The sequence below is a fragment of the Saccostrea cucullata genome, unplaced genomic scaffold (genome assembly GCF_032062105.1).
Source record: "Saccostrea cucullata isolate Sc308-1 unplaced genomic scaffold, CSIRO_AGI_Scuc_v1 ctg2841, whole genome shotgun sequence".
Classification (NCBI taxonomy): domain Eukaryota; kingdom Metazoa; phylum Mollusca; class Bivalvia; order Ostreida; family Ostreidae; genus Saccostrea; species Saccostrea cuccullata.
Window position 1 is genome coordinate 80,684 of NW_026933988.1, and position 13,020 is coordinate 93,703.

Genomic DNA, 13,020 nt, shown 5'->3' on the forward strand with positions numbered 1-13,020 from the left:
TCATGCTGAATTTTGACAAGATGACCGAAGACTCTGTAGCTTCAAATTATTTGCCAGTAGTCTGTCGATCTCTGTTAAAAATTTATTGTACTCGGTTTATGCAAGTGTGTTTGTTTTATCAGTATCTTTTGAAATCCATAAATGATTATAGACTCGGATCTGTGATTATGGATATTGCATGTAATCATAGGCTCTTTAAACCCGCACGCTTCACGGAAGAAAATGCAGTTAAAACAATCCGTCTTTTCCTTAAACTTCAATATGCCAACAAAGGAGTTGACGCGGTTAATATAAGAAATATTCTTAATCACAAAAGGGTCCAGTCTAGCATTCCACCATATTTCAAGTTAAAGACTACACCTTGCATTTCCTACAAATATACATCGACCGTTGCTTCCAAACATTTCAGTTACAAAAACACTTTACATGGCGTGGATACCGACTACTAGTATCTGAAACATAATCCTCCTTCGTGTTCATGTTCTTCTTCGCCCTATAACTATAGTCCTGCTGGACACGTTATTACAGGTGACGTAAATATAGTTCGTGATGAGGACCTTACATCACTTATTTTAAAAGGTCCTAAATATAGGGAACCCCGATCCTTCAACTGGCGTCGGAATTTCATAAAATTATGGATTCTGCGGAAAATTACGCCAGACGATGGGCAAGATATGAAAAAGAAGACGTTGACACCTTGTCAGAATGGATCAAATGTATCAGATCCATGTTAAAGTCCCGTATTAAAAGATTGAGGGGCAATATGAAAACCATATATCCTTCTGTGTTCAATAAACCAGAAGTGAAAAAGGATAGATTACACGACCAGTACGTAGTTTTTCCTGTCGACAAAGGAAGAAATTCTTCAAAATCACCTGTCAGTTTTGACTACTTTTAATATTCCACAGAGCCAAAATGAATTTGAACTACCTTATATATATTGGATTCCAAAACTTCATAAGAATCCTTACAAACAAAGATACATTGCAGGTTCCAGTAAATGTTCAACCAAGCCTCTTTCGTTACTCCTCACTAAGATATTGACAGACTTTAAGGTCATATGCAACGTAGTTTGTACTTTATTGGGTTCTTCCCTGGAGTTGAAGAGTTCCACTAAATGAAGGTCTTGTGTTCAATACTTTTAATGTCTATATATGGATTTGTACACCTCTTCTAAAACTAATTTTGATGAAAAAAATCTGGAATTTATGTTTTGTAATTTTTGTACATTTTTCTTTGAATAATGCAAATATTTTTTCTTTTGTCGAAGAACATGTAATGGTATTATAAGTTTGAATTAAGAATATCTTGAAAATTATCAGTAGGTAAGGTACCTTGCATATGTCCTTAAGAGTACTGTGCAACTAAATATTCAAGAAGTTATGTGAATCAGATATGGATACTAAAAAATTCTGAAGAACTTTTGGACACTTTGAAATCACAAGACTTTACGAAAATCAACATTCAACAGCTTAAAAACTTACGACTTTTCAACTTTATACACAACAATTCCACACGACAAATTAAAATCCAGAAATCCAAAATTTTGATATCACTGACAGCTGCTTCTTCAATAAAAATGGAACTCGTAAATTTACTTACCTCGTCATTTGCAAAATTATTTTGTTAAAACAGATTCTGATTGCACACATAAGTACTCTGAAGTTCTTATCAAGAAGATGCTTGAGTTTCTGTATGACAACATTTATGTAGTTTTTGGAGACCAGGTATTCCAACAGTCTATTGGAATCCCCATGGGTACAAATTTTAGCAGACTTATTTTTATATTCATATGAAGCAGAATTTATGCAAAATCTTATGCGTGAAAAGAAGAAAACACTTGCTGTGGCCTTCAACTCGACATTTAGATATATCGACGACGTATTGTCAATTAATCAGGCACGTAGTATCCGGGGGGCCTGCCCCCCCCCCCCACTTTTTCCCCCAACATTACCTTTACTATAGAAAATGTCTATTGAAAAGATGGTTGCCCCCCCTTTTTACCACAGTACATATATAGCAAGGAAGTATAGGAAAAATTGGAAGTGAAAGGAAGTTATCCTTGAAAAAGGTTGGCCACTACACCCCCCCCCCCCCCCAACCCCACGAAATAGGATTTTCGAGTTTGAGTAATTTTCAAATTTTTTTTTGCTTGTCAACCTTTATTTAGGTAAGTAAAAAAAATTTTCTCAGGTTGCCCCCCCCCCACTTTCAAGAACAATGCTACGTGCCTGTTAATAATGGTAATTTCCATTCCTACGTCGATACGATATACCGGTATCCTGGTGAGCTTGAGATAAAAGATACCACAGAGTCCGACACTTCTGTTTCATACTTGGATATATTACTTGAAAAAGACACTAATGGTAATCTAACAACCAAGCTATATGATAAACGTGATGACTTTAACTTTTCTATCGTCAACTTCCCCTTACTTATGCAGCGATATACCTTCATCACCTGCATGCGGAGTATATATATCTCAGTTGATTCGATACGCAAGAGCATGCTCTACGTATGAACAATATCTAAAACGAAGTAAATTATTGACAAGCAAATTGACGAAACAAGAATATCAGAAATCTCGTTTAAAGTCATCATTTCGTAAGTATGGTCGATACAAATGACCTTGTCAACAAATACAGTTTATTTCTGAGTCAAATGCTGACTGACGTTTTTCATACCAATTGTTACTCCATTATTTATACACTGAATTGACGACGGATTTTTCCCGTTATTTCCTGATCATGACAACGAGCACACGGCGGGTGTGACCGGTCGGCAGGGGATGCTCTCTCCTCCATGTCACCTGATCCAACCTCTAATGTTTCGCAGAGGTTTAACTTCGTTCTTCTTGGATAAGTTTTGTCTTTTAGAATGTATTTTTACAAAACACGTAACTTGTTTCAATATTGACCCGTCTGTGCGAAGGGGTAGTGACTTGCTCTTCAAATCAATGTAAACAAATATTAGCTGTCTTTAAATCTTCTCAATTTAAAGACCTGTGATTTTGTTCACGTTTCTATAGCCACAATGTAATATTTAATTAAAACAAATAAAATGTGAAAGTCCATTAAATATATATCAGTTTTTGAAATTTACGAATCCAGATTGTCTCAAAACTTGATTGATCAAGTCAGTGGCGGATCCAGAAATTTTGAAAAGGGGGTGAGCAACCAGTTAGAGGTCATGGTAGGGGCGCACAGCCAAACCAAAAACATTGATTTATTAGATATTGTGTATTTTTTTTTTTTTACACAAAAGGGGAGGCGCCCCCCTGCCCCCTCTAAATCCGCCAGTGCAAGTATAGCCCTGTGTTATGAAGATTAAAAAAGCTTTGTAGATATCCCACTATTTTCTCGAAGAATGAATTCTGTATGGTGAAGGAAGTACTATTTCTAAAATATTGGACGGTTTTGTTTTGCTCAATTAACAATAAAGTGTAAAACTTTCGTTTCTTTGTTGATTTTATTTCATTTTAAAATTTTTCAAAGAAATAAAGAACAAAAGGCAAAGTTAAAGGCAATAGGACTCGCACTTATAGTATCAATAAAACTTTCATTCATGGAAAACTCATATTCCGATTTTGATCCCCATATATTAAAATTTAACGACCCACAACGCATTTTTTTTATCCCCTTCCACCCCATTCGCCAAAGAAGACGTACAACCCCCCCCCTCCCCCCCAAAAATATTTTAATTGGGACATTATTGATAAAACAACAATCTTTTCTTATTTCAAAGTATTAACAAATAATTATTTTTGAAATAAATTATGATCGTCGTCAACGAGCTTCGGAAGACATTACATCTAAAAAGCAACCAGTTTCTAAGTTTGTATCCTCACAACCTGAAGAACGTGTAAATATTATTGATAACCTCTTCTTTATTTTAAATCTGCATGAATACCAATATAGTGCAAAGGGGTTGTTTATAAATCGATAAATCAAATATTGATCATTTTATTTAAACCATTAGCCATTACAATGCGTGCAGCGTTGTTATAGTAATTTGGGTATGGTTGTTTTGAAGAAACACGTAAGAGGGGGGGGGGGGGTAGATGGGGAAATTGTTAAATTTATATATTGACATTTACCACTGTTTGTTAGTAATTACGTTTCATATTGCATGTTTAAAAACACATTTTAATACCATAGGCACTTGGGGTATGGACCCCCCCCCTTTTTTTCCATTTTTTTTCTTTTTTAATCTGGGTTCGAGTCACCTTTTCCCTATTTTTCTATTCTAATATGCACTATATGTTATCAAAAATGCAACTCCTTTGTCTCTACAAGCTGTTTTTAAAAATGCCGTTTTCCACTGATACATATAAAGAGAGTCTCTCTTTATATGTATCAGTGGAAAACGGCATTTTTAAAAACAGCTTGTAGAGACAAAGGAGTTGCATTTTTGATAACATATAGTGCATATTAGAATAGAAAAATAGGGAAAAGGTGACTCGAACCCAGATTAAAAAAGAAAAAAAATGGAAAAAAAGGGGGGGGGTCCATACCCCAAGTGCCTATGTTTAATACTTGTTATGTAATTGCATCACAATTGTTATGAGCTTAACATATTTAAAATATTTACACTTTTAATATTGACACTTGCAAAGGGGTCAATATCACATGCTTTTCAAATTAATGTAAATAATTGGTATTTATTTTTATAGAGTATATACTTTCGATTTAAAATACCGGGATACAATGTTTAAAGATCCGTGATCAAGACTAGTTTTTGGACACGTTCCTATAGCCGTAATATTATGTTTACAAACAAGAAAATACGGAAGTCGATGAAGTGCATGAAATGTTAAGATTAAGGATATACGCAACGTATAGTTTGAACTTTTTTTTTTATCTTTTTCAATGGAGTTTTTAAGGAACTGTGTGCTGTATTTTAATGTCTATATATATGGTGTTGCGTGTGCACTTCTAAAACAATTTTGGACAAAAGAAACACCAAGAATATATGTTTATTATTTTTTATATATTTTTCTTTGAATCATCCAACAATTTTCATCAGTTGATATCTTTCAAAAACCCCTGGTAATGCAATTTTTTGTTTACAAATACCTGAGGACACTGTGCATAGGACTGTGTCGGAAGCAAATTGAAAGTGGGGTGGCTCATTGAAAGTGGGGGGCTAAACCAACAAATAAAAAGTAAACCCCAATTTTCAATGCCTATATAATGTCTATCTTTGCAAAAAAGTGTGGGGACCCCCCCCCCCCCGGTTCCTACGCCTATGCTGTGATCTTAAATTAAGAATATAGTACATGACTAAATGTACTCATTGGCAATTGAAAATTGTTAATAAGTGAAAGACAATTAAAACAATACAATTTTGTAAATATTAATTCTAAATATAAATTGAAAACAAAGTTTTCCTTAAGACAACTGTTTTATATGAACCGAACACACAACATGTATACTGAATCTGATCTATGGGAAAAAACAGTATATTTCTCCTAAATATGTGTATGAATGCGATTTCAGTTATCCGGGATTTTTACTGTAAAATGATTTTATGTCCAACTTATCAGAGGATATCAAGCTCATATATATAAAAGGGGGGGGTGCAATGATTTTTGATATTTTATATATTTCTATTTTATCAATTTTTTGGCGTGTGAAATGAATATTTAATGGAAGGGAATAACCCTTCATCATATTCCTTTTTTTAGTCAGCCTGTTGCGGGAGAAGGGGATTATTATATAAAATGGTTAAAATGATTATACATCTAAAAGCACACTGTTTCCCATTTCCCGTACTACCCTCCGTAATCAATATTCGAAGTAACACCGGGAAATCCGGATTAAAATGACCAGACTGTTAGTTTTGCACACGTCCCTGAGTTTTAATTACGCGGATTCTGTATAAAAGCCGAGAATGTTAGTAGGTATATAACAAAGTATTAAAAAGAACACAGAACTTTGCTTTAAAAGAATATTTGCAAAGGTAAGTTTCATATTTGGCAAATTACACCCTTTCTGTGTTAATTTAAGACCAGAGTGAAAAAGCATTTTTTTTCCCTTTTCTAGAAGCTTAGACACCTGCAGTAATTTAAAAAATATATTATAGACACCCCCAACTTAAAAAAAAAACTACAGGTACGTACGTTATGTTATGTATTTATGTTAAGTAAATTAGATCTTTCTTTTTTTTTAATAACAATCAAGCTGGGGAGTGCCTATGAGTATTATTATAAATGATAAAACAATAAAAAAAAAAAAAAGGTGTTGGACATACTTGCATTACTGTTTTAATTATGATTTTGAACTGATTTCTAGATTTCACCCATTTTTTCTTTTAGAGAAAAAAAATCTTCGATAGATAGATCTTACATGAAAATTCTTAATATTAAATGACAATGACATCCTTCATTGTTGTTAATTATCGTAAGAAATATATTGATAATTGAAAGCATTTTACAGATTCAAGATACCTTAAAGAAACAGAATCTCGAACATAAACTGAAGATTTTAAACGGAATTTTTGACGTTTAAAAGCTCTTATACCAATATATATATTGAAATATGAGGTACAATAAAAACATCTAAATAATTTCCATGAATCTTTCTGATAAGGGTCAAGTTAATTACTCGTCGGCGACAGAAGCAAATTGAAAGTGGGCCGGTGGCTAATTGAAAGGGGGGGGGGGGGGGGGGGGCAAAACAACGAAAAAAGGTAAGCCCCAATTTTCAATACTCATATTATGTCTATCTTTGAAAAAAAAGTGGGGTGGGGGTGGCTAGGCCCCCTCCCTCTAGCCCCCACCCCTTACGATTCCGACGCCTATGACTTGCATCCTAATATGATTCAAGGTTCTTTGAAGTCTTAAAAACGATTACTTTTAACACCCCCAAAAAGTTTAAATTTAATCACAAATCTTTGAGAATTCGAATTAGATTTAATCTAACTTTGAATACCGATTTTTAAGCATGAAATGAAAATATTTACATGTATTTGCAATATAATAATTTTTGCCACAAAAAAAATGGTATACGATTTCATGTTTTCCATATGAACACACAGGGGCCGGTAACATACAGTTTTTGATTTTACGTAATCACTATATATATATACAAAAATCTCTTTTTGTATACATATAGTGATTACGTAAAATCAAATACAGTATGCTACAGGCCCCTGTGTATGAACACAAAAGATTATTTAATCAAATATATTTCGTTTATATATATTATAGTTGTTTTTCTAAAATATATAAAAGGAAAGGAACAGTGTGACATTACTTTTAGATAAACCCTCGTATAAGACCGCGCTTTAAATCCTTTTGATGAATTCAATTAAACTATGTTTAAAAATAATAAAGATAAACATTGAAATAAAAAAAAATAGCAGGGGTATATTAACATTGCTCGACCAAAAGACATTTTTGTACCTTACATGCATATCTGCTGGACTGATTTTCAAAACATGACGAGAGATCTACATTAAATAGTAATAAATACAAGTATTTCACCGTTATTAGACACAAGAGAAAATATTTTCTTCAAGACTCGTTTTTTTTTATACAGAGTACAATGGCATGTCCAGGATGCAAAAGCGGCGGAGTAGCTTTTAAATGCGACAAATGTGGGGCTTTACAATGTAAGAACAAGTCCTGCAAACACCACCACGCCAAGGCCGCAAGCTCATGTGGATCCTGCGGAAAATCGGGCGGACAAAAATCCGTGTAGATCTCTTGTGTAAGTAACACAGATGTTTTACGTGTCCCTGAATATATTTACTTGAATGTCCTTCTGATATAAAGTCTAAAACCTTAAAAGTTTCTCTTATATTCCCCTATGTATCGTGTAAATGTCCAATAAAAAGTCTTGGTTTTGAAGTTATCATTGTAATTACACAATTAATGTTAAAGATTAAAAAAGAAAATTAAGAAATGTGAATTTAAGATTATTCCTATACATGTGTATATACATTATCATGATTTTTTCAGGCACATCACACATAGACAGGCAGCTCAAGTCCAATTTTTAGCAATTATAAATTATTTCTAACGCAAAATAAAGAATATTCTTGATGTTTCTAATTCTTATATTTGAAACTAATGTTTTCGAGTAAAAGATCAGAGCGGTCAAGTGATGAGCTAAAGATCAATAATTAAATCATATTTGATTTCTTTGAGTGATTGGGCCATAAAAATTAATTTCTTGGTTCCCAACCCCCCATCTCTTCCAAGGGTGCCCAGTTGACCCTTTTTATTGCTAAATCAATGAAATAAAAAACAAATCACCTCCATCACTATTTTTTGAGGTTTTGTACAATGTAAAAGCAGCCTCACCATGTTTTGGGGGGCAATAAAAAGTAAAAATAGTGTCTCCTTCCCTCATCATATTTCAAAAAACAAGAGGCCCACGGGCCTTATAGGTCACCTGAGTATTGTGTAACAACTTTCAAACAATTAAATTTGGTTTGTGTTTTAAACCAGAGGCCATGGAATTCAATTCACAATCTACAATTTTGAAAGAGGCACCATTGCTTATCATAATTATTAACTTAGCTTACTCTATTTACTTAATACCCAGAGGTAGATCAGAGTAACAAAAAGAAAATGCACTTCCATTTTATACCCAGTTGTGTACCTCACCCTAAAGGAACCACTGATCCATGGGCCACATACCGGTATTTCCAAATTTTGAAAATGTTGTCATAAAATGGTTGATTAATACCAAAGAGCAGATTTCAAAGCATTAATTTATTTTCAGACTATGTAACCCCCCCCCCCCCCCCCCCCCTCTCTGACTCTGGGGGCATAAAAAAACCACTTTGCTAGATGCACCAATTTTGGAAGAGGCACTGTTGCTCATCATAACTATGTGCTTAGTTAGTTTATTTAATACCCAGGAGCAGAGAAGAAGATTTTCAAAGAATAAATGCATTTTCACTATATAATCAATAGAGCCCCGCCCTAACACCAGAAACCCTGACCCTGGGGCCATAAAATTCAAAATTTTGGAAGAGGCACTCTTGCTCAACATAACTTTTTGCTTAGTTGGTTTATTTAATACCCAGAAGCAGAGAAGAAGATTTTCAAAGAAATAATGCATTTTTACTATATAATCTATAGAGCCCCGCCCTAACACCAGAAACCCTGACCCTGGGGCCATAAAATTCACAAATCTGGAAGAGGCACTCTTGCTCATCATAAATATTTGCTTAGTTAGTTTATTTAATATCCAGGAGCAGAGAAGAAGATTTTCAAAGAAAAAATGCATTTTCACTATATAATCTATAGAGCCCCGCCCTATCACCAGAACCCCTGACCCTGGGGCCATAAAATTCATAAATCTGGAAGAGATACTCTTGCTCACCATAACTATGTGCTTAGTTAGTTTATTTGATACCCAGAAGCAGAGAAGAAGATTTTCAAAGAAATAATGCATTTTCACTATATAATCTATAGAGCCCCGCCCTAACACCAGAACCCGTGACCCTGGGTCCATAAAATTCACAAATCTGGAAGAGGCACTCTTGCTCATCATAACTATGTGCTTAGTTAGTTTATTTAATACCCAGGAGCAGAGAAGAAGATTTTCAAAGAAATAATGCATTTTCACTATATAATCTATTGAGCCCCGCCCTAGCACTAGAACCCCTGACCCTGGGGCCATGAATTTCACAATTTTGGTAGAGGACTCAATGCTCATTACATTCATGCCAACAGTTTGCCTGCTTGATGTCCAGGAGTAAAGAAGAAGATTTTTAAAGATTGCAATAATTTTAGTGGTTTTGGCCCCACCCCTCAGGCCCCAGGGGGACGTGGACCATGAAATTCACAATTTTTGTTCCCCTCCATCCATAGATGCTGTATACCAAATTTGGTTGAAATTGGTTCAGTGGTTTCAGAGAAGAAGCTGAAAATGTTCAAATGTTAACACACGACACACGACGCACGACGACGGACGAAAACGGATAGCAATAGGTCACCTGAGTTACTCAGGTGACCTAAAAAGTCTGAGAACCAAGGAATTAATTTTGCATGGTGACGTAAAAACCTAACAAGAGGCCCATGGGCCACATCGCTCACCTGAGAAGCTTTGACCATTCTGTTCTTTACCAGATTTCCCCCTTATTATACATAATGCATCCCCACCCTACCCCACTGATCATAAGTTAGACATTTTGAAATCTACACTACTACATGATCCTTCAATGGGCACATATGTTTCAGCTTTTTTGGCCCAGTGGTTCCTGAGAAGCCCTTCCCCTAGGGGTCATGATTCCTACAATTTAGAATTTACACTACCCCAGAATGCTTCCACATAAGCTTCACTTTTTCTGGCCCAGTGGTTCTTGAGAAGAAGATTTTCAAAGATTTTTCCTTTATATTTCTATATAAAACTTTGATTCCCCATTGTGGCCCCGCCCTTCCTCCGGGGGTCATGATTTGAACAATTTAGAATCTACACTACCCCAGGATGCTTCCACATACGTTTTAGCTTTTCTGGCCCAGTGGTTCTTGAGAAGAAGATTTTCAAAGATTTTTCCTATATATTTCTATGTAAAACTTTGATACCCCATTGTGGCCCCGCCCTTCCCCCGGGGGTCATGATTTGAACAATTTAAAATCTACACTATACCAGGGTGCTTCCACACAAGTTTCAGCTTTTCTGGCCCAGTGGTTCTTGAGAAGAAGATTTTCAAAGATTTTTTCCTATATATTTCTATATAAAACTTTGATTCCCCATTGTGGCCCCACCCTTCCCCCGGGGGTCATTATTTGAACAATTTAGAATCTACATTATACCAGGATGCTTCCACATAAGTTTCAGCTTTTCTGGCCCAGTGGTTCTTGAGAAGAAGATTTTCAAAGATTTTTCCTATATATTTCTATATAAAACTTTGATTCCCCATTGTGGCCCCGCCCTTCCCCCGGGGGTCATTATTTGAACAATTTAGAATCTGCATTATACCAGGATGCTTCCACATAAGTTTCAGCTTTTCTGGCCCAGTGGTTCTTGAGAAGAAGATTTTCAAAGATTTTTCCTATATATTTCTATATAAAACTTTGATTCCCCATTGTGGCCCCGCCCTTCCCCCGGGGGTCATGATGTGAACAATTTAGAATCTACACTATACTAGGATGCTTCCACATAAGTTTCAGCTTTTCTGGCTCAGTGGTTCTTGAGAAAAAGATTTTCATAGATTTTTCCTATATATTTCTATGTAAAACTTTGATTCCCCATTGTGGCCCCGCCCTTTCCCGGGGGGTCATGATTTGAACAATTTAGAATCTACACTACCCCAGGATGCTTCCACATAAGTTTCAGCTTTACTGGCTCAGTGGTTCTTGAGAAGAAGATTTTCAAAGATTTTTCCTATATATTTCTATGTAAAACTTTGATTCCCCATTGTGGCCCCGACCTTCCCCCGGGGGTCATTATTTGAACAATTTAGAATCTACATTATACCAGGATGCTTCCACATAAGTTTCAGCTTTTCTGGCCCAGTGGTTCTTGAGAAGAAGATTTTCAAAGATTTTTCCTATATATTTCTATATAAAACTTTGATTCCTCATTGTGGCCCCGCCCTTCCCCCGGGGGTCATTATTTGAACAATTTAGAATCTGCAATATACCAGGATGCCTCCACATAAGTTTCAGCTTTTCTGGCCCAGTGGTTCTTGAGAAGAAGATTTTCAAAGATTTTTCCTTTATATTTCTATATAAAACTTTGATTCCCCATTGTGGCCCCGCCCTTCCCCCGGGGGTCATGATGTGAACAATTTAGAATCTACACTATACTAGGATGCTTCCACATAAGTTTCAGCTTTTCTGGCTCAGTGGTTCTTGAGAAGAAGATTTTCATAGATTTTTCCTATATATTTCTATGTAAAACTTTGATTCCCCATTGTGGCCCCGCCCTTTCCCAGTGGGTCATGATTTGAACAATTTAGAATCTACACTACCCCAGGATGCTTCCACATAAGTTTCAGCTTTACTGGCTCAGTGGTTCTTGAGAAGAAGATTTTTTAATGACCCAACCCTATTTTTGTCTTTTCTTGATTATCTCCCCTTACGAGGGGATATGTCCCTTCATTTTAACAATTTGAATTCCCCTTCACCCAAGGATGCTTTGTACCAAGTTTGGTCAAAATTGGCCCAGTGGTTCTTGAGAAGAAGTCGAAAATGTGAAAAGTTTACAGACGGACGGACAGACAGACGGACGGACGGACGGACGACGGACAAAATGTGATCAGAAAAGCTCACTTGAGCCTTCGGCTCAGGTGAGCTAAAAATTGGTTTATCGGAATGTGAAGGAATCGTATGACAAACACTAGCATTCATTTTCTTAAAAATCATGATGCTTACCAAATAACCGAAGAATGCATCAAATCAATTAATTACTCCCAGTGATTTAATTATGTCCACATACAAAAAAATATGTATACTCATCAAGGCTGAATTAAAGAGAAAAAAATATGTATATCATCAAGGCTGAATTAAAGAGAAAAAAATATGTATACTCATCAAGGCTGAATTAAAGAAATCATTTGACGCATATGGATACGGAGTTTCAATTCTCAGGAGCAATTATTGATTTTATGCACGCATCAGTTCAATTAAATGCTCTTGTTGAATTCAAAATTGAAAAACATCTTTCAATTGAAGTACTAGTTTAGCAGTCTTGTTGCTTGAAAATTACCAAGTAGTTTAAACTTCTATAAACAACAATTCTACTTAAAATTAATTCTATCTTCAGTTGAAAGATATGTGAATCAATCTGAATTCACAGGAGCATTAATTGAATTCATCTGTTGATCCCTTACTTTAAGTCAAGATATCTTAAATATATCATTTTGTTGGAGAAATAAATGCAGGTATCAAGTCTCAAAATGAAATAACTGCTCTCTCACTCTCTACAAGATTTGTTGCTGCATAAATCAGATTTGTGACATTAAATGTAACTATTTTGAAAAGAGCAATAATTATTGCGCACACCAATAGAATTAAAGAGCTCGAGCCACAAGATGTGTTTGTAAACACTATGTCCC

The 13,020-nt window shown here is 35.3% G+C and overlaps 1 long non-coding RNA gene across 1 annotated transcript; it reads left to right on the forward strand.

Moving 5' to 3' along the window:
- The first annotated feature begins 5,866 nt into the window (after positions 1–5,866).
- LOC134239752 (uncharacterized) lies at positions 5,867–8,050 on the forward strand. The gene is made up of 3 exons (XR_009986284.1): positions 5,867–5,961; positions 7,542–7,712; positions 7,964–8,050. It is a non-coding gene; the product is annotated as an uncharacterized LOC134239752 (long non-coding RNA).
- The last annotated feature ends 4,970 nt before the right edge of the window (positions 8,051–13,020 follow it).